Raw genomic sequence first — 23,305 nt, 5'->3', positions numbered from 1 at the left:
TGGGGGAGTGACGATCAGTCTTGCTCAGGTCCAGGTGTCTTACAAGAGACTTGTACCCTCGGCCACAGTAGTGTGTTGTCAAGGTTGACCACCTCTTTGAATGCATGTTGTGTTGCTGTTTAAACATCTGAACAGGGAAGTGTAGGTGTTTGAGAATGGGAAAGGTGTGGTAGATATATAATTTAAAGGGATTGTGCTGCACAGTTGAGCTGTTGACCTAAATGATGAAGTTCTATTGTGAACCCCAGGATTGCAACAGAGTCAGCAATGGCAGAACCCACTGTTGTGGATCCTGGGAACTGTGCTTACCTGCCACAAGGCTGTCGGAAGCTGGGATTGTTGAACTCCTTAACTGGTTGAGATTCATTTATGTACATCGTGTTTTCTTTATTTCAGGAAGTAGTTCGAAGAGCTGGGTAAAATAAATCGTAGTGATGTTGGCTAGGTCCTCAAATGAATCTCCCAATGTGTGGTGCATAAGGGACTGGGCTTTACCATCGGTAGGTAAGTTTGAGTAATGTCAATTCTTTGGAGGGCTATATGAATGCAGACCTGTATTCTACAAGTGTTGTAATGCTGAAAAACTAGTATGTGTTGGAGGTTTTCAATTGTATGATGAAAGCACTTTCTTTCACATTTGCGGTTTCCAGCAGAGGTTTATCCCATGAAGGCCAATGTGTTGTCTGATTATACTGTTAGTTAAGACGTTCTAATTGTTGGCAATTTTTGCTACATTATTTAATTATTGGAGGTCCTAATACTGGAAGATCACTTCCTGCTTCAGCACGACATTTTGCAAGTGGTAGAGGTTGCATTGAACACCAGTGGATACTGTTGTTGTTGTTGTTCCCTAGACTGTCCGAGCAGTCCCGTCTCCCCAAGGAATGCCACAGCCGAAACTGGGTTATCCCACAGATACTTTATAGAGTGTATGTTGTGTTGTTTGCATGCATGATTGTGTATAATGCAGTCTTCCATTATGTGTTGTATGGTATGGGGTGAAGTGTTGCATCCTGGGCAGCTGTTCACAATGTGGTCATCCAGCCTCTTCTGGTAGCTTAGAAGTGCTGGGTGGTGGCCGCACTGCAGTCTGGCCAGGTGGACTCTGTCCTTTCGTGGGAGAGAGGATTCAGAAAGTTGGATATCAAGGGGCCTGGCATGCAGCAGTGTGTTGTCTTTCAGTGTGTTAATGGAGCGGTGAGTGATATGATTATGAATATGTTTCCGGAGGCTGGTATTTGGTGGTTTTGGAGGAAGAGAAGAGAGTATCTGTGTGTGATACAGGTCTTTGGGTGTTGTTTTAATGTTTCTTGGTGTGTGTGGGTATTCTGCTATGTAGTGTAGCGGGTGTGATGTGTTTGTGGTGGCTGCGGCAAGTGTTTGTGTGCCTTTCATGTCGAGGTGGTCCTTGACTTTGAGGACTTTTGTTTCATGGTGTAAATGGTCTGTAGGTGTTGTATTTGTGCAGCCTGTAATTGTTTTTAGGGCTTTGTTTTGTATGATTTGAAGGGTGTTGTGGTGTGTCTCACTGAGATTAGGAGCCCATGCAGGACTCGCATAATTCATCACTGAGCATATGCATTGTTTGTATATTGTTGTATTAGTTTCTTTGTTTTGTCCAAATGTTGTTCCAGCGATTGACTTAAGTGTGTTAAGTCTAGGTGTGCATTTGTTTTTTATGTTTGTGATGTGTTGTTTGAAAGACATGGATGTATCGTATGTTACACCAAGAATTTTTGGTGTGTTTGTGTGTGGTATTAGAGTGTTGTTGATCCAGAGATGAGGTATGTATTTGTGTTCTTTTGTCCAGTTGGTGAGAAGTGTTGCTGTAGATTTGGTTGGAGCTATTTTGAGTCTGTTTGTGATGAACCATGTGTTGAGTGTATCAAGGTATGGCTGGATTATTTCTGCAGCTTTGTCTGTGTTACGATGTGTGCATGTGATTGTTATGTCGTCTGTGTAGGAAGAGATTTGTATTTCTGAGGTGTCTGGTGTGGGTTAGTCATGCATGTATAGATTAAAGAGCGTGGGGGATAGAACAGAGCCCTGTGGTATTCCATTCTTAATGTTTCTGATGTGTGATGATTGGCCATTATATGACATGTAAGCATTCCTACCTGCCAGATAATTGGCTAGCCATCTTTTGGTGTTATTGTGCATGTCTGTGTTATATATTTTATTTGTTAGGTTGTGGCGGGGGATAGCATCAAAAACTTTACTAATGTCTAATGTCATAAGAAGTGTTCTGTGGTGGGGCCTATCTGAATTGATGCCATCTAAAATTCTTTGTGTGAGGTTTATCAGAAGAGTGTTTGTGGAGTCTAGTGGCCTAAAACTGTGTTGTGAGTCAGCAGGTGACAAGTTTAAGTATTAGGCGTTCAGTGACTTTAGAGGGGGTGCAGAGAAGTGTGATTGGGTGGTGCGATGTTGGGTCTTTGTTCGGTTTTGGAATTGTGATTATTTTACCATGCTTCCTGATGTCGGGTATAGTGTTGTGTGAATAGCAGTAGATTGCAATGTTTGTGAGTGCGTGTATACCTTGTGGTCCAATGTGTTTTAGGTGGATGTTACTTATGTTATCAGGGCCACAGGCAGATGAGTGCTTGAGATTATGTATTATGTGTTTTGTCTGACTGTCTATGAAGGGTGTATAGTCTGAGTCTGTGGGAAAGTCTTTCTTACGTCAAACAGTGCGTCGGTCATCAGGGTGAGAAGTGAGATGGCTTGTCTGTGCAAAATGATTTATGAGTGTGTTTGCTTGTTGTCTGTTTGAGGGTAGATTGTCTGTTGTTGTGATTATTGCTGCGTGAGAGCGTGTAGTGTTACTGTTGGATAGTGTAATGCTGTTGAGTGTTTTGTACAATTTGCTGGTGTTTGTTTTGTGATCAAGTGTATTGATAAAGTTTTGCCAATTTTGTGTTTTTTGTTCGTGTATTTTATTGGCAATCACAGTGTTTAGTGTTTGTATTTGGTCTGCTATGTTTTGAGGAATAGGTGTGGGGGTATTGTGTTTAAGTGTGTCTTGTCTGATGAGGCCTTGGATTTCTGGTGTGAAGTTGGGGTTGTGTGATTTTCTGTTGCCTCTAGGGATGTATCTCTTGTCTGCACTTTGTATGATTGTATTAAAAGTGTGCACAGCATTGTTTATGTTTGTGATTGGTGTACTGTTAAGTGTTTCAAAATGTTGTTCTGTCTCTTCAGTAAAAGCTTCCCAGTTAGCTCTCTTGTATTTGGTGTATGTGTGTCTGTGGCCAACTGGGGTGCATCTTGTTTTGGTGGTGATGATGATTGGAAGGTGGTCAGAACCAAGGGTTCCGACCACTCTCCATGATGTTGTTGGGGTTAGGCAGGGGGAGCAGAAGGTGATATCAGGAGAGGAGGGAGTGTAGAGGGCTTGGTGTGGGATATGTGTATGATTATGTGTGTTGTTCATGATAGTCAATGAGTCAAACTGAGTCTGTATATCAAGCCCTCTGTCTGTGTCAGGGTTGTTGACATACCAGGCAGACGACTTGCATCCATAATCAGGTTGGGGATTGAGGCTAGTTGGCTAAATTGAGGCCTGAAGGTGTTTGGAACTGTGGGGGATGATTGGGGGCGAATGTACATGTTAACTATTGTCCGTGTTGATTTGTTGCCTGTGCGAATTCGAATGGATTGGATTTCTGTAGTGTTATCTGTGGTAGGGAGGAGAATTTTGGTTGTGGCACTTGTGTCCACAAAACAGATGGAATGGTGGATCAGGGTGATGAATTCACTGCCATTGCCATCGGTCCGGTCTTGTCTGATGGTGGTGTAATTATGAAATGATGGTGTTTTGTGAGTGTCTTAGTTTTGTTTCTTATATAATTACAATGTGCATGTTGTGTTGTTTAAGAAAGTGTTCGAGTTCATGTTTTTTCATGTTAATACCGTCAATGTTGTGTTGTAATATGTTGATGTTGTGTGTTCTGTATGTGTTCTATGTTGCCGTTTGGGGTTGAGGTTGGGGTGTTAATGGGGAAGGTATAGGATCTGGGTTAGAGGCGGGGCAAGGAGAGATTGGGGACAAAGGAAGGGGAGTACTGATTGGGGATATGGGCAAAGGGAAATTGGGAGTGGGTAAGGGTGCTGGCTGTGGTTGGGGAGGTGGGAGTGGGATTACTGGAGGGCAGGTAGAACATGTCCAAGTGTTTGTGTATTGGTTTGTGTCAGCAAGTGTTGTACAAGTGAGGTGGGCCCAGTTTTTGCACATATTGCACTGAACTGAGCCCTTTGTCTGTCTGCTCGAAGTAATGGGTTTAGAGCATGTTGGGCATGTGTATTTTGTGGTGGGCCCAGGATTGCTCTCTACATCTCCGGCTAAAAGTAGAAGACGAGGGGTGATCGCCGGAAAATCACCCCTCAGTGCAGAAAAAACGTAACATTGCATGTTGAGAAAAAGGATTGTGGTACAGTAGAAGCCCAATTTAACGAACTAATTCAGCCAAGGTCCAGTCCGCTAAATTGAATTTTCCGTTAAATTGAGCGAGTGAGCATTGGTGTAACAGTGTTGCCAGAGCGGATTATAAAAATGATATGTACCTAAAAATTCCCTAGTGTACACACACACATACAGTATATATATTATTGTAAGTGAATTATAGGCAGCACAATCGTGAATTGCAAACGAACAGCAATATGCAGTAATTTGTTGCAACATGTATGTGTGTGTCATGTAACAATGATATGAGCTGTCTGTGAATTTCGCTAAATATTAGTCATAGCTTCGTGTTTGGTTCGATGTACATAATTCTAGCGATTAATAGGACTGGGCAGTTGGGTTTTGGATAGTGAGCATTATTGTTGTGTTGTTGCAGAAAACATAGTTCATTGTTATAGAAGTGTTTTTCGTGGTGATTACTCTTGCGTACTGATTTTGAATTTTCCCATTAACTTACTGTTTCATTATTTTGTTTTCCTATTATACCGTCTATTTCTACTTGAATATATTTCTGCTACAATTATACTTTATACATATACTGAATTATATATTATTGATTTTGAATTTTCCCATTAACTTACTGTTTCATTATTTTGTTTTCCTATTATACCGTAAATGCCTTGGTGGATTAAAGAGTATGATGAGGAATAGACATTTGGGAATGGATGCGAAGAGGAGACTGTATGAAGGAGTGATTGTGCCAACAGCACTGTATGGGGCAGAAACGTGGAACATAAGAGAAGAAGAGAGGAGTTTGAATGTGTTTGAGATGAGGTGTCTGAGAAGTATGGTGGGGGTTACTAGGCTGGATAGAGTGAGAAATGAGGAGGTGAGGAGGAGAGCAGGGGTGAAAGAGGATTTGGGAGATAGGGTTGATGAAAGAATATTAGGATGGTTTGGACACATGGAAAGAATGAGTGAAGAAAGACTAGTAAAAGAGGTATGGAAGGCAGATGTGGAGGGAGTGAACATGAGGGGACGTCCTAGGATGAGGTGGATGGATGGGGTGAAGGGGGCTTTGGGGAAGAGGGGAATGTCTGTTGAGGAAGGAAGGGAGAGGACGGAAGACAGAGGTGAGTGGAGAATGGTTGTATATGGATGATGTTGTGATTGCATGAGGAGGAATGGGCAGGGGGGTGGAGGGTGGGGTAGTATGTGTGAGTAAATTTTGACGCAGCCCGAAGGGATTTTCTCCCCGTCCTCTCCTTATATGCACGGGGGGACGGAGAGGGGGGGTTGCCGATTAATATATATATATATTTATATATATATATATATAATATATATATATATATATAGATATATATGTATATGTATATATTTATATTATATATATATATATATATATATATATAACGTAGAAACCACTGTTGGAGTAGAAAAGACTGGAAACGGGGAATCTATATATTTCGATTGCAAACTGCAATCCTCTTCAGTAGATACAAATAAGAGAGAGGGCGTACTGTTTAAGTAGCACCCTTAACAAAAGAAAGGGGAACATGGGAAGATATCTCTACCCTATTCTCACTCCGTATGTGAGGTCAGGAGGCAAATGAGCTTTCACTAGGTTGGAGATGAAGAGTCCGGACATTATGTCCGGGGACCATTGGCCCTTTGAAATATTCATGTTGGGCTGAAATTCAATGATCGTAGATTCTACCATTTTTCTCCTGAACTCACATCTGGATTTATAAATAAGCTCAGCTCTGTCCCAATCTAAACAATGTTTAAATTGCTTAACATGTTGGAACACAGCTGAGCTATCTTGTGCATATCTAATGGAACGTTTATGTTCAATCATCCTGGTGTTCAAATCCCTTCCAGTCTGTCCGATGTAAACTAAGTCACAACCTTTACACGGAATCGAATAAACCCCTTGGCTCTGTTCTTCTTTTAACCTTTGATGGACATTTACCACCTTTTTATTAATGGTGTTAGGGTAATAATTAATCAATTTTAATTTGTCTTTGGGAAGAAACTTGGTCGAGGGAATGAATGATTCAGAAAAGGGAACGATTAAAGAGCTCTTACCCAATGAAAAATTAGAGGAAGTGGGGGTGGTGTTGAAAAAATTGGATCTCGCTCGGCTGAGGGCTTTGACCAAGAACCAATCCGGGTAAGCTAAATTACTAAGTTGAGATTTTATAATGTTAAATTCTCCTTCAAGAAACTGGGGGCTGCAAATTCTAAGGGCTCGAAGGAATAAACCTGAAGCGACGCTACTTTTTACTTTGTCTGGGTGACTGCTGAAAAAATGAAGATAACTACCAGAATGGGTTTCTTTTCTATAGACGGTAAAAGCAAGCTTGTCTCCGTCACGAACAATAAGAACATCTAAAAAGGGTAGCTTACCTTGTTCTTCCCATTCAACTTTAAACTTAATGTTCGAGGCTAAGGAATTTAAATTAGCAAAGAAGTTATCGAAAGAGCCCCAATTTTCATCCCAAAGAGTGAAAATGTCATCTACGTATCTAAACCAAACCATGTCTACGGGTTTAATGGTGGGCAGAAGAACAGACTCAAAGTATTCCATGTACAGATTGGCCAGTTTGCAATCGAAATATATAGATTCCCCGTTTCCAGTCTTTTCTACTCCAACAGTGGTTTCTACGTTATTGACAAATGTGTGATTACATTTTTCACCTGTAATATATATATATATATATATATACCTCCAAAGTACTAAATTGTAAAAAAATTCCTTGACTCTACCACCACAATCTGGTAACATCTGGTAACATTGGACTCTGAGACACGCATGTGGCCATTTGACGGAAAATGCTCAACTTAGCTTACCATTCCTGCTAAATTGAGCTATTTCTGTAGACGCGCATCTGGCCAGCTAGCGGAAAATGGTCAACTTAGCGGACCATTTCCGCTAAGTTGAACATTTTCATTATTGCTATTTGCAGTTCGCTAATTTGAGCTTCCGCTAAATTGAGATTCGTTAAATCGGGCTTCTACTGTACTCCCCAAGGCAGTCGTAGCTCCTCTTGGGGATCGGTGCCACCTGCGTAGAGCCGGTGGCCAGGGCTGGTTGCCGCCGTTTGGCCCCCAACTCTTGGGGTTGGGGGTTAGTCCCACGACGTAAACGCTGCGGCTCCAGGACCATGGATACTGTTGTCATGGAGGTTGTACAATTGATGCTGGTACCTTGGATTGGATGTTGGTGCTGCCAGGTGCTGATGGAGAGGTTAGTTTGATCCTATTTAATGCAAAAGGTCTTTAAGAAATGATGATTGTTATCCCTGTCTCAATAACTGCTGTGGACACAATTCCTCGTTACTGAAAACCAAAAGTACATCTTCAATAATAACTTTGTTTGCATGTAAGTGAAGTTTGTTTAATTGACAGGTCCATGCACAAGAGGTGTATAAATGAACCTCTTTTATAGATACTGGATTAGCACATGCAGGTCAGTTAATTTTTTTTTGGTTAGATATGATGTTTTGAAAGAAATGTAATTATTTTGGACTTTGATAAATGATGAGTTAGATGACGAGACCTAAGACAGGCTTACCCGCATGTCGTTTGGTGTAATCAAGAAAAGACAGGAGAAGTGTGATGAAGGTGTTTTAGAAGTTTTAATTTTCCAGACAAGACTTGTGGTATTGAATTGTAAAGAAAGATGTTGGCCATTGTTTAAGAGTATATGTACATGATCAAGATTGAAAGCACATCAGGACTATGGTACATCACTATGGTAGGTTTACCTGCATGGTACTTGGAAATTGCATTTGCAATAATGATGAGAATGTATTTGCTACTCTTGACTGTTGTATGATGACTATAACCACCAAGATCTCTTAATATTTGACCTCTTAGGACTGTATAGCAAGAGATGGAGCAGAATACATTTATGGTTTCTTCCTCCAGGGGTCAACACATTCATCAGTAGCCTGGCCATACAAGATCTTTGCTAGGTCTAGGCAACCTTGGGTTTTACAAAGTTGCACCAGATTTAGATGACCCTGAGCTGGTAATGGTAAGATTGCATTGTCATTTGAATTTTTGAATATGATGGCCCATCATATAGGACACTGTAGGAATACCTGTTGGCTATGTTAACCACTTGGGTACAGTGACACTTACATAGGTGTCATGAGGCGTGGATGTGTTCGCAAGGATGCCGGTGTCAGTTTTGATTACGTATATCTTTGTAGTTGTACACGAGTTACCCCCGGATTCTATGAACTGGTTTGATCATGTTTTCAGTGTTTATTACTGAGTAAAAAAGAATGAGTAATGCAGTAGTGACTATTTTATAATGCAAATAGTGTGATGCATTGTTCCTATGATAGGCCATGCTGCGCGTGAGAGTTTGACTCGTACTGAAGTGGTTAATAATGTGATTGACCAGTTGGGTACTATATTGAGGTAGTTTGAGTAGGGATAGGTAGTTTTAGAATAATCATTAACAGCCAGGAAATCTTTGAACAGGGGAAGAGGGAAGGGGAACAAATGTATGGAACTTGAACTTTGAAAATGTGCTTGGTAAGGAGTTGAAATATGAAGTCTGTTATGGGGATGGAAAGAAAGCTGATAGATCTAGTTGCCCAAACTATGCCAGGTGGAAAGAATGACTTGGAAGCAAATACCAAAAATGAAGTAGATTAATGGGGTGAAGAGGTGAATTGAATGATAGAGGAATGTCTGTTAAGCAATGAAAAGTGTCCATGATGAATATAGAATAGTAATTGATGGATTAAGTAAATAATTGATCCCAGAGTCACTGATATTGAGTATGTGCTATGTTGGTGCTAAGGTGAATCAAAGATCAGTCTGCTCCCCTTATGCCCCAGTTGCAATGTTGCTTCAGGTTACCGGGCTGCAAACATTTATGAACGCATTTCTTGGTTTATGAGGAAGGTTAAACAAGACCAAGACAAGTTTGATGTGGAGCAGTGGCTCCCAACCATTTATGGCTTGAGGAGGCACCCTTGCCAAGCCTTTCAGAAGTCCCCGGCAGCACCCTTATTAGAAAATCTAAATTGTAGTTTGTCAGTATTTTGTTGATTCAACATCAGTGTAACAAAATTATGTCCCAGGATAATATGAAAATACTCATCTTTACACTGATGTTGCTTTAATGAACAAAAATGGATGACGATACAAATATATAATTGACAGTAATTTTTGCCCTGAATTTTGGAGGCACCCTCAGTTGATCTTGCTTCACCCTTTGGTGTCATGGCATACCGGTTGGGAACCACGGATGTAAAGAGTGTTGTTGGTTTGTCAGTTGGTGTATGGCTTTGTTGCATTGTAATGTTTACATTTTCAGTTTCGAGTTTGTAGGATGACCTGTGGTGGTGGTGTGCTTTAGAGCCAGAGTGAAGTAGTAAGTATCGAGTTATTGTATTGTGGTTGTACTTCAAATAATGATGACAAAAAATATCTCCAGAATTACTGTGTTGGCAAGCTCAACAGGGCTGACATTGCTTATAGTGTACACCTTGCATTGGATCAAGAGCCATTGTTTACAAGTGGTATTTTTTCAGGTAAAGGCCTGGAGCATTCCTCAGCTGCATTAAGGTTGGTACTTGTTTTGGACAGAAGATGGGACTGAATGGAGAATTGCTGTGTATGGATGCTGTGGCATGAGGGGGAGTGGATGGGGGGGGTGAGGCAATGTGTGAAAAATGCAGCATAAAGGGATTTCTCCCCATCTGCATGAGGTGACTGAGAAGAGGCGGGTTGCCAGTTTATTTAATCTGCTTTGCTGTGGATGTACTGTCTTAAACTGCTTCTGACCCAGGGCAGTGGGTGAGATGCAGGGATGACCCATCAGCCAGGAGCCAAGATGAGGGAAGGGAGTGGATTTTTTTTTTTTTTTTTTTTTTTTTTTTTACCCCATTTCACTTCTGCTCACCTCTGCCCTCTTATGCTTTATTCTGCTTTTCTTTGTACATTCTTGTGATTCATCCTATTTTGTAATCAATCTTTGAATGCTTGCTTCTTTACAATCTTTGAATGCTTCATCCCACCACTCGCTACCCTTGTATATCCTCCTGTTGTCCTTGTTCCACAACTTGAACCATCCCCATTCCTCCTCTCCTAGTTATACTCTAACCTTCACTCCCTCCCACTCCCATTTCTTCTTGTACTCCTCTTTTTCTCTCATTTAAGCAGTTTACTTTAAGTACCTCCCTACCTTCTGCCCTTTACCTTTCTCCATCTATCCTTCACTGTCAACTTCCAAAAAATTGTCTTTTCCCCCACTCTCCCCGTAGAACATTTACATCCAAAAATTCTCCCATTATTCTCCTGGTTACCACTATGTAGTCCATTAGTGCCCTATCTACCACCCTTCCATCCACCACCCTCTCCCATATACTTATGGTTGATTTTTCCGTTGACAGGTTTTCAAGTGGACAGTGTACCAGTTTGATCAAGTTTGGACATTAATGTCCATTCATCTGTTCAGTACAGGTATAGATACCTACAGGCTGCTAGCCAGAGTAGTACTATGATGAGAATCTTACTTTCAACATGAGTAACAAATGATATAGTATTTGTACCCTGATTGCCTAGGCGATGGGTGGTCATTTTCATTATATATTTAACTGATGAGGAATATTTTCAGGTGCTGTGAGTTTAAGCAAAGCGCATAAGGAAACAGGTGAGTGGAGTATGACTGAAGAAGCATGTTTTGACTTGGCTACCTCCCTTGTGAAGGGGAAGAAGCCTATGGTATGTAGATAGATATTGTTATGCATTAGGAATGTTTGCTAACACAATTGTTGTTGATTGCAGAATTTCAGTGTTTGCTATTTTCTGAAGTTGGTCCAAAGAAGTGAAATTTGTTGCAGCTGGTGACCAAATAAATGTGGTGGTAAAGGAGTTAACTTTTTCCATTTTTATCATATTTGCTAGTGTTTATCTCCATGATGGCCCATCACTTAGAACACCTTAGGATTGCCTGTTGGCAAAGTGCTAAAGAAATATGATTCTGACCATTCTATTGATCATACTGTGAGGTTCATTTTGAGTTGGGATTAATGTTCAGTTGTTTGCAGGTGATGTCGGAGCGAGACTGAAGGACAAGATCGTGATCACTGGTAAGATGTTCTTATTTCTTCTCGTTAATACTGTATACATGATGGCCCATCACTTAGGACACTTTAGGATTGCCTGTTGGCAAAGTGCTAAAGAAATGTGATTTTGACCATTTTACTGATCATACTGTGAAGTTAATTTTGAATTGGGATTAATGTATAGTTTTTTGCAGGTGACATCAAAGCTAGACTGAAGGGAGATCATGGACACTGGTAAGAATGTTGGTATGTCTTGTTAATACTGCATACATGATGGCCCATCACTTAGGACACCTTAGGATTGCCTGTTGGCAAAATGTTAAAAATTGTGATTCTGATCACTTTGTGAAATATACTAAACCTGTTTTATTGAATTATGATTAATTCCCTGGGACGGAGGAAAAGAATACTGCCATCAAGTAATTCCACTTGGATTGTAAGAGGTGAGAAGAAAGGGATGGGGATTGGGACTAGGCATCTTTCTCCTTGTAGCCCCACAGGGGACATTCCTAAAAGAAAAAGCAAAGGCATAAGAGGGTCTGGGAGTTTTCCAACCAGCACACTAAGGTTTGGGTCTTTTATTGTGCGTGGATGTGGTACAGATGAGAGTAAAAGGGAAGAGATAAGTAGTATGTTTGTGAGAAGAAAGATGGATGTGTTGGCTTTGAGTGAAACTAACCTGAAAGGGAAGGGTGAATGTAAGTTTGGGAGTGTAAGTGGGAGGTTATCAGGAGTGAAGAGAGGGCGAGGGAGGGAAGGGGTGGCTATACTAGTAAGTGAAGATATAGGTAAACGTGTAGTGGAGTGGAAGGAGGTTTCCTCAAGGATAATGTGGATGAAGGTGAAACTGGGAAAGGAGATGTGGGTTTTTGTAAGTGCATATGGACCTGGCAGTGAGAAGAGTGTAGAAGAAAGGGAGGCCTTTTGGATAGATTTAAATGAGTGCATAGACGATTTAGGGAGAAATACTAATGTAATAGTACTGGGAGACCTTAATGCTAGGGTAGGAAATGATCCAATTGATGGAGTGGTTGGGAAATGTGGAGTTCCAGGAAAGAATCGTAGTGGAGAGTTGATGGTGGAAATGTGTCTAGAAAGAGAGTTGATGATAGCAAATACAGTGTTTCGGAAGAAAGTCAAGCATAAGTACATATGGGAGAGGGTGGTGGATGGAAGGGTGGTAGATAGAGCGTTAATGGACTATGTAGTGGTAAATAGGTTTATGGTAGGAAGAGTTAAGGATGTACATGTGCTAAGGGGAGAGGGTGGAGAAATATCAGATCATTTTTTGGTGGAAGGTAAGTTGAGAGTGGGGGATAGATGGAGAAAGAGGAAAGGGACAAAAGGTAGGGAGGTACTTAGGGTACATACATACATATACCAAGGCTTTTTCCCCCTTTCAAGGGAGGTAGCCAAAAAGGGAAAGACATAAAAACACTCCCACCCATTTCATCCCTAAATACACTCCACACCCCTCCCATCCTCCCTCTCATCTGAGCACCTCCTGGATGACGGGTCATCCCTGCACCTTGCCCACCGCCCAGGGTCAGAAGCAATGTCGCAAGACACAGCACATCCACAGCAAGGCCGCTTCATTTAATCGGCGACCCCCCCCTCTCCGTCCCCCCTTGCATATAAGGAGAGGACGGGGAGAAATCCCTTCGGGCTGCGTCAAAATTTACTCGCACATACTACCCCACCCCCCTGCCCATTCCTCCTCATGCAATCACAACATCATCCATATACAACCATTCTCCACTCACCTCTGTCTTCCGTCCTCTCCCTTCCTTCCTCAACAGACATTCCCCTCTTCCCCAAAGCCCCCTTCACCCCATCCATCCACCTCATCCTAGGACGTCCCCTCATGTTCACTCCCTCCACATCTGCCTTCCATACCTCTTTTACTAGTCTTTCTTCACTCATTCTTGCCATGTGTCCAAACCATCCTAATATTCTTTCATCAACCCTATCTCCCAGCTTCTTTTTCACCCCTGTTCTCCTCCTCACCTCCTCATTTCTCACTCTATCTAGCCTAGTAACCCCCACCATACTTCTCAGACACCTCATCTGAAACACATTCAAACTCCTTCTCTCTTCTCTTATGTTCCACGTTTCTGCCCCATACAGTGCTGTTGGCACAATCACTCCTTCATACAGTCTCCTCTTTGCATCCATTCCTAAATGTCTATTCCTCATTACACTCTTTAATCCACCAAGGGATTTACTCGCTTCTCTCAATCTACATTCTGCCTCCACCTTCACTCCACCTTTTCCTGCCACATTTGCACCCAAGTATCTAAAACTATCCACTTCCTCCAGTCGCTCTCCCTTAATGTTCACTTCCAGTCTACTGCCACTTTCACCCCTTGTACATCTCATCACCTTACTTTTACCCACATTTATCTTTAGCTTTCTTCTATCACATACTCTCCCAAACTCTGCCACCAGCTTCCTCAATCCCTCCTCCGACCCTGCCACAAGCGCAGTGTCGTCCGCAAACAACAGCTGGCTCACCTCCCACTTTTCTCCATTTTCTTTAACCATCTCCAATCCCTGACCCACTACCCTAGCATTCACCTCTCGCACCACCCCATCCATGTATAAGTTGAACAGCCAGGGCGACATAACGCATCCTTGATGAGGTCCCACCTTTACTTCAAACCACTCACTCTCTCCATTTCTAATCCTGACACAAGCTCTACTACTCTCATAAAAACTCTTGACAGCTCCCAAAAGCTTTCCTCCTATCCCATAAATCTGCATAACCTCCCACAGTGCCTTTCTGTGAACTCTTTAAATGAAAATGAAAAGGAGAAGGAGTACAAGAAGAAGCTGAAGGAGGAGTGGGAGAGAGTGAAGGATAGAGTAGAGCTAGGTGTGGAGGAGGAATGGGGATGGTTCAAGGAGGGAGTCACAAAGTGTGCAAAGATGGTGTGTGGAACAAGAAGGACAGGAGGAAGTAAAATAAAGGGTAGTGAATGGTGCGATGAGGAAACAAAGAAGGTTGTAGAAAAGAAGAAGCGAGTTTTCACAGATTGGTTACAAAATAGGATGAGGGAGTCATATGAGAGGTACAAAAAAAAGAAAAGAGAAGTAAAGCACAAGGTAAAGGAGGCAAAGAGGAGAGCAGATGTGAAATGGGGTAGGAGTATGACAGAAAATTTTGAAAGTAATAAAAAGATGTTTTGGAAATAAATTAAGAGAGGAAGAGGAGGCGAATCAAGTAGAGAAGAAAAGGTAAAAGGTGCAGATGGAGAGATGATAATGAAAGAGAAGGCAGTAAGGGGAAGATGGGCAGAATATTTTAGGGAGTTACTAAATGTGAAGGAGGATAGGGAGGGAAAGATAGCTGCAGTGGAAAATGCTATGAAAATGAGAGTAATGAGTGAGAAAAATGGAGGAGAAATAAGGATAGAATGAAGTGAAGGCAGATATTAAGATGATGAAAGCAGGTAAGGCACCTGGTCTGGATGGATGCCATGCACAATGTCTAAAAAAAGGAGGTACAGTGATGGTGGACTGGCTGGTGAAGTTATTTAATGCTTGCTGGAGGGAGGATAGAGTGCCGGAGGACTGGAGGAGTGCCTGTATAGTTCCTCTTTTCAAGGGAAAAGGGGACAAGTGTGAATGTAGTAGTTTCAGAGGGATTAGCTTGTTAAGTGTAGTTGGGAAGGCTTATGGGAGGATTGAGAGGATTAGGAGAGGAACAGAGGGAGTAATTGGTGAGGAACAGTGTGGATATAGGACAGGTAGAGGTTGTGTAGATCAGATTTTTGTGGTAAGACAGATATGTGAGAAAGCTATAGGAAAGGGGAAGGATATTTTTTGGGCCTTTATGGACCTGGAAAAGGCTTATGACAGGGTTGACAGAAAGGCACTGTGGGAGGTTTCGCGGATATACGGGATAGGAGAAAAGCCTCTGGGAGCTGTCAAGAGTTTTTATGAGAGTAGTAGAACTTGTGTCAGGATTAAAAATGGAGAGAGCGAGTGGTTCGAGGTAAAGGTGGGACTTCATCAAGGATGCGTTATGTCACCCTGGCTGTTCAACTTATACATGGATGGGGTAATGCAAGAGGTAAATGCAAAGGTAGTGGGTCAGGGATTGGAGATAGTTAAAGAAAATGGAGAAAAGTGGGAGGTGAGCCAGTTGTTGTTTGCAGACGACACTGTGTGGCAGGATCGGAGGAGGGATTGAGGAAGTTGGTGACAGAGTTTGGGAGAGTGTGTGATATAAGAAAGCTGAAGATAAATGTGGGTAAAAGTAAGGTGATGAGATGTGCGAGGGGTGATAGTGGCAGTAGTCTGGAAGTGGGTCAGGGATTGGAGATAGTTAAAGAAAATGGAGAAAAGTGGGAGGTGAGCCAGTTGTTGTTTGCAGACGACACTGTGCTTGTGGCAAGATCGGAGGAGGGATTGAGGAAGTTGGTGACAGAGTTTGGGAGGGTGTGTGATATAAGAAAGCTAAAGATAATTGTGGGTTAAAGTAAGGTGATTAGATGTACAAGGGGTGAAAGTGGCAGTAGACTGGAAGTGAGCATTAAGGGAGAGCGACTGGAGGAAGTGGATAGTTTTAGATACTTGGGTGCAAATGTGGCAGGAAAAGGTGGAGGTAGAATGGAGATTGAGAGAAGCGAGTAAATGCCTTGGTGGTTTAAAAAGTGTAATTAGGAATAGATATTTGGGAATGGATCCTAAGAAGAGACTTTATGAAGGAGTGATTGTGCCAACAGCACTGTATGGGGCAGAAACATGGAACATAAGAGAAGAAGAGAGAAGGAGTTTGAATGTGTTTGAGATGAGGTGTCTGAGAAGTATGATGGAGGTTACTAGGCTAGATAGAGTGAGAAATGAGGAGGAGAACAGGGGTGGAAAGGGGATTGGGAGATTGGGTTGATCAAAGAGCATTAGGATGGTATGGACACATGGAAAGAATGAGTGAAGAAAGACTAGTAAAAGAGGTATGGATGGCAGATGTGGAGGGAGTGAACATGAAGGGACGTCCTAGGGTGAGGTGTATGGATGGGGTGAAGGGGGCTTTGGGGAAGAGGGGAATGTCTGTTGAGGAGGGATGGGAGAGGACAGAAGACAGAGGTGAATGGAGAATGGTTGTATATGGATGATGTTGTGATGCATGAGCTGGAGTGGGTGGGGGGATGGGGGGTGAGGTAGTATGTGTGAGCAAATTTTGACGCAGCCCAAAGGTATTTCTCCCCGTCTTCTCTTTTATGCATGGGGGGACGGAGACGGAGGGGTCACCGATTTGATGAAGCGGCCTTGCTGTGGATGTGCTGTGTCTTGTGACACTGCTTCTGACCCAGGGCAGTGGACAAGGTGCAGGGATGACCCATCATCCAGGAGGTGCTAAGATGAGAGGGAGGGTGGAGGGGTGTGGAGTGTATTCAGGGATGGAATGGGTGGAAATGATTTTATGTCTTTTCCTTTTTGGCTACCTCCCATGTGAGGGGGAAAAAGCCTTGGTATATGTATGTATGATTAATGTAGGTTCTTGTTTCCATAATGGAAGACTGGCAAGCCTGTGAGCATTGTCATACATAGAAATTTAAGAAACCTAGTTACTGAACATTTGGCAATGCTAATGTGTAATTACATAGGAGGAAGATGCATTTCATGATGATAACCACTTCTATCACATTCGCAGTTTCCACTGGAGGGTGATCCTTTGAAGGTTAATGTGTTGTCTGATTGTTGGAATTGTCTTGTACTTGGTTGTTAAGTTTAAGTGGATATTATATCAGTTGCTTGTTTCAGGTCAGACTTGTTTCATCTGGACTGTTTGCATTAACAAGGTTGTTCGTAGTACCATTTTGCAGAGGGAATCCAGTGGGTTCAAGCAGAAGCTTTTTAGTAAGTATTCATAGCAACAGGTTGGTTAGCTATAATGCTGGTGAGAATTTTTATCTTTGTTTAATCCTGGGCCTACGAGAGTTTAGTAGTTAGCCAATCCTGGATTTTGTAATACGAAGTGGAGGGCTGTTAAGGTTGACAATGAAAGGTTATTAGGATGGTTTAGGTATGTGGAAGGAATGAGCAGACCAAACCATGTTCACAGGAGGGTCTGTTGGAGATTGCTTCTGCGGGACTTTGTCTTGGGTTATCATCCCCATGGTAGTGCATGTATGGTGTGAAGGAGGAAAGTGTAAGGGCTCTTGCATGGAATTGCTAAATACATGACATTCTATGGGGAATGTTTGGTATGTTCAGATGTCATATTGGTGCAGGAAGTTAGTGTTAATTAAACATAGCTTTTAACTACAGATGTAGAACTTCTGGTGTCTGATCTTGTTACATACATACATATACCAAGGCTTTTTCCCCCTTACAAGGGAGGTAGCCAAAAAGGAAAAGGCATAAAATCATTTCCACCCATTCCATCCCTGAATACACTCCACACCCCTCCACCCTCCCTCTCATCTTAGCACCTCCTGGATGACGGGTCATCCCTCCACCTTGTCCACTGCCCTGGATCAGAAGCAGTGTCTCAAGACACAGCACATCCACAGCAAGGCCGCTTCATTAAATCAGCGATCCCCCCTCTCCGTCCCCCTATTGCATAAAAGGAGAAGACGGGGAGAAATCCCTTCGGGCTACGTCAAATTTTGCTCACACATACTACCTCACCCCCATCCCCCCGCCCATTCCACCTCATGCAATCACATCATCCACATACAACCATTCTCCATTGACCCGTTTTCTGTCCTCTCCCTTCCTTCCTCAACAGACATTCCCCTCTTCCCCAAAGCCCCCTTCACCCCATCCATCCACCTCATCCTAGGACGTCCCCTCATGTTCACTCCCTCCACATCTGCCTTCCATACCTCTTTTACTAGCCTTTCTTCACTCATTCTTTCCATGTGTCCATACCATCCTAATATTCTTTCATCAACCCTATCTCCCAGCTCCCTTTGCACCCCTGTTCTCCTTTTCACCTCCTCATTTCTCACTCTATCTAGCCTAGTAACCCCCATCATACTTCTCAGACACCTCATCTGAAACGCATTCAAACTCCTTCTCTCTTCCTCTCTTATGTTCCACGTTTCTGCCCCATACAGTGGTGTTGGCACAATCACTCCTTCATACAGTCTCCTCTTAGCATCCATTCCCAAATATCTATTCCTCATTACACTCTTTAATCCACCAAGGGATTTACTCGCTTCTCTCAATCTACATTCTACCTCCACCTTCACTCCACCTTTTCCTGCCACATTTGCACCCAAGTATCTAAAACTATCCACTTCCTCCAGTCGCTCTCCCTTAATACTCACTTCCACTCTACTGCCACTTTCACCCCTTGTACATCTCATCACCTTACTTTTACCCACATTTATCTTTAGCTTTCTTCTATCACATACTCTCCCAAACTCTGTCACCAACTTCCTCAATCCCTCCTCCGATCCTGCCACAAGCACAGTGTCGTCTGCAAACAACAGCTGGCTCACATCCCACTTTTCTCCATTTTCTTTAACCATCTCCAATCCCTGACCCACTACCCTTGCATGTACCTCTCGCTTCTTGTTGCAGAAGAATAAATCTGCCAGTTTTGTATTTTTCACTTCAAGGTTTAACATTTCTTTGCAGATGTTATGCATTAACCCCTTCCATACGGTGCCGCACACGTAGGCGTCATGGACTTAGATCTCAGTGGCAGCAGCCAATGCCAGCCGTACGACGTGTCGTAATAATACTCGCATCATAAAATATAGTCACCGCTTATATCGATCGTTCTCTCTTTCACCCGCGAATTTTGAATACCACAGAGAATGGGATTCAGGGCACATTTGAGAGAATGTAAAAACACAGGGGCGACTACAATAAATATAATCAAGACGCCGATATGGCAGCCTCGCGAATACACTCGCTCCCCATGACGCCTACGTGTGCGGCACCGTATGGAAGGGGTTAACAGCATGTGGATACTTCACATCATAATTTCAAAACTCCAACCAGAGTAAGAATTGGTGGATACGTACATAAGTAATGCTGTTCTTTAGTTGGTCAAAACCTTCCTAAATGGAACAAGTAACTACTCAAATATGCTCCTCCTGACCACCGTGGAGGAAAATAACTTCCATGGCAAACAAATTAGACAAGTCCATCAACAGCTATAGTACCATTGATCACTGACATAAGACAATATCCTGCATTCACACATGGACAGCAATGCAATAATGGGATTGTTGTGGAGAACTGGAGACTGCTACAGCAGTGTGGAGATTGAGACCAGTGGAAAGATGGTGAAAATGAGTTATACATGCATCATTCCTCTCCATTCACCCTTATCTTCTGTCCTCTCCTGCCCTTCCTCCACAGACATTCCTCTCTTTTGTAATGCCCCTTTCACCCCATCCATCCATCTCATCCTGGGACATCCCCTCATATTCACTCCTTCCACCTCTGCCTTCCACACTTCTTTTACTAATCTTTCTTCACTCATTCTTTCCATGTGTCCAAACCATCCTAATATCCTTTCATCAACCCTATCTCCCAATTTCCTTTCCACCCCTGTTCTCCTCCTCACCTCATTTCTCACTCTATCTAGCCTAGTAACCCCTATTATACTTCTCAGACACCTCATCTCAAACACATTCAAATTCCTTCTCTCTTCCTCTCTCATGTTCCATGTTTCTGCCCCTTACAATGCTGTTGGCACAATCACTCTCATGGCGCTATGGTTAGAGCTCTGGCCTGCCACTATGGAGGTCCGGGTTCGATCCTCGCCCGGGGCTGAAATAATATCAGTATCGCAGCGCTGAGGGGTGTTACTCCAACTCTCGTGGGCGGGGAGTTGGGGGTGTGTGTGTGTGCAAGGTCATAGCATTACCCATAGATCGGACCTACGAGCTCTGAGCTCTCTTCCAGGAGGGAAATAGCTGTCGATCACGAGTCCAACACATGATCCAAAGACCAAGTGAATATAACCTCCACTTAGCATCCATTCCCAAATGTCTATTTCTCATTACACTTTTCAATCCACTCGGTTCTCTCAATCTACATTCTACCTCCGCCCACACTCCCTTTCCTGCCACATTCGCAGCCAAGTATCTAAAACTATACACTTCCTCCAGTCTTTCACCCTTAATGCTCACCTCCAGCCTGCTGCCAATCTCTCCCCTTGTACATCTCATCATCTTACTTTTACCCACATTTATCTTCAGCTTCCTTCTTTGACACACCTTTTCAAACTCTGTCACAAACTTCCTCAATCCCTCCTCTGATCCTGCTACAAGCGCAGTGTTGTCCACAAACAACAACTGGCTCACCTCCCACTTTCCTCCATTTTCTTTAATCATCTCCAACCCCTGACCCACTACCCTTGCATTCACTTCTCGCACCACCCCATCCATGTAAAGATTGAACAGCCAGGTCGACATAACACATCACTGACGAAGTCCCACCTCAAACCATTCACTCTCTCCACTTCTAATCCTAACACAAGCTCTACTACTCTCGTAAAAACTCTTGACTGCTCTTAACAGCTTTCCTCCTATCCCATATATCTGCAGTACCTCCCACAGTGCCTTCCTGTCTACCATGTCATAAGCCTTTTCCAGATCCATAAAAGCCCAAAAAACATCCATACCTTTTCTTATAGCTTTCTCACATATCTGTCTTACCACAAAGATCTGATCTACTCAACCCCTACCTGTCCTAAACCCACACTGTTCCTCACCAATTACTCCCTCTGTTCCTCTCTTAATCCTCTCAATCAAGACTCTCCCGTAAGCCTTCCCAACTACACTCAACAAGCTGATCCCTCTGAAACTACTACACTCACACTTGTCCCCCTTTCCCTTGTAAAGCAGAACTATACAGGCACTCCTCCAGTCCTCCGGCACTCTACCCTCTCTCAAACAAACATTAAACAACCTCACCAGCCAGTCCACCATCACTGTACCTTTTTTCTTCAGACATTCTGCATGGCATCCATCCAGACCAGGTGCCTTACCTGCTCTCATTATCTTAACAGCTGCTTTCACTTCATCCTTCCCTATTTCTCCTCCATTTTCCTCACTCATCACTCTCATTTTCTTAGCGCTTCCCACTGCAACTACCTTTACCTCCCTATCCTCCTTTACATTTAGCAACTCCCTGAAATACTCTCCCTGCCTTCCTCTCACTGCCTTTTCTTCCATTATCATCTCTCCATCTGCACCTTTTACCTTTTTTTCTCTACTTGATTCGCCTCCTTTATCTCTTTTAATTTCCTTCCAAAACATCTTTTTATTGCTTTCAAAATTTTCTGTCATACTCTTACACCATTTCACATCTGCTCTCCTCTTTGCTTCCTTTATCTTATGCTTAGCATCCCTTTTCTTTACTTTGTACCTCTCATACAATTTCCTCGTCCTAATTTGCAGCCAATCTGTTAAAGCTCGCTTCTCTTCTACACATTTCTTTGCTTCATCATCCCACCACTCACTACCCTTCCTTCTTTTTCCTCCCGCCCTCCTTGTTCCACACACCATCTTTGCACACCTTATGACTCCCTCCTTGAACCATCTCCATTCCTCCTCCACTCCTAGTTCTACTCTATCCTTTACTTCCTCCCACTCCTCTTTCAGTTTCTTCTTAAACTCACTCTCCTTTTTTTCCTCATTTAAGCAGTTCACTCTAAGTACCTCCCTACCTTCTGCCCTTTTCCTCTTTCTCCACCTATTCTCCACTCTCATTTTACCTTCCACCAAAAAATGATCTGATATTCCCCCACTCTCTCCCCTTAGAACATGTACATCCTTAACTCTTCCTACCATACTCCTGGTCACCACTATATAGTCCATTAACGCTCTATCTGCCACCCTTCCATCCACCACCCTCTACCATGTGTACTTATGCTTGACTTTCTTCTTAAATACTGTATTTGCTATCATCAACTCTCTTTCAAGACACATCTCCACCATCATTTCTCCACCATGATTTTTACCTGGAACTCCATACTTCCCAATCACTCTGTCCATTGGTTCATTTCCTACCCTAGCATTAAGGTCTCCCAATACAACTATATTGACATTTCTCCCTAATCCCTCTATGCATTCATTTATATATACCCAAAAAGCCTCCTTTCTACACTCTTTTCACTACCAGGTCCATACACACTTACAAAAACCAACATCTCCCTTCCCAGCTTCACCTTCATCCGCATCAACCTTGATGAAACCTCCTCCCACTCCACTACCCGCTTACTTATCTCTTCACTTACTAGTATAGCCACCCCTTCTCTCTCTCGTCCTCTCTTCACTCCTGAGTACCTCCCAGCTACACTCCTAAACTCACAGTTGCCCTTTCCTTTCATTTTAGTTTCACTCAAAGCCAGTACATCCATCTTTCTTCTCACAAACATACTGCCTATCTCTTCCCTTTTACTCTCATCTGCACCACATTCACACACATTGAAAGACCCAAACCTTAGGGTACTGGTTGGAAAACTCCCAGACCCTCTTATGCCTTTTTTTTTTCTTTTTAGGAATGTCCCCTTTTGGGGCTACAGGTAGTAGGACTCGTAATACCATCCCCGTCCTGTTTTTTGTCGCCTTCTACGACTCCAGTGGAAAGACTTGGTGGTAGCATTCTCTTCCCCTACCACAGGAACAGCAAAAACAGAAAATGAATACTCAGAGAAATGGTACAGGACAGCAACAAGGGGTTGGGGGACGGCATAATGGAGGGACAGTCGTAGTATAAAGGTATCATCATTACTCTATGAACAGAGTTTTCCTCTATCACAGACAAAATGATGTGTGGCTCTGGTCCGTAGGGGCGCCCCATATAGACCCTAAAGTATCAACTGCAT

The 23,305-nt window shown here is 42.9% G+C and overlaps 1 pseudogene; it reads left to right on the top strand.

Moving 5' to 3' along the window:
- The first annotated feature begins 8,203 nt into the window (after positions 1–8,203).
- On the top strand, positions 8,204–8,276 carry LOC143024056 (small nucleolar RNA SNORD24; annotated as a pseudogene).
- The last annotated feature ends 15,029 nt before the right edge of the window (positions 8,277–23,305 follow it).

The sequence above is a fragment of the Oratosquilla oratoria genome, unplaced genomic scaffold (genome assembly GCF_046742065.1).
Source record: "Oratosquilla oratoria isolate Oo_2021 unplaced genomic scaffold, ASM4674206v1 SCAFFOLD86, whole genome shotgun sequence".
NCBI classification, from domain to species: domain Eukaryota; kingdom Metazoa; phylum Arthropoda; class Malacostraca; order Stomatopoda; family Squillidae; genus Oratosquilla; species Oratosquilla oratoria.
The sequence above is the reverse complement of the archived record's forward strand: the minus strand, read 5'-3'. Positions and strand labels throughout refer to the sequence as shown.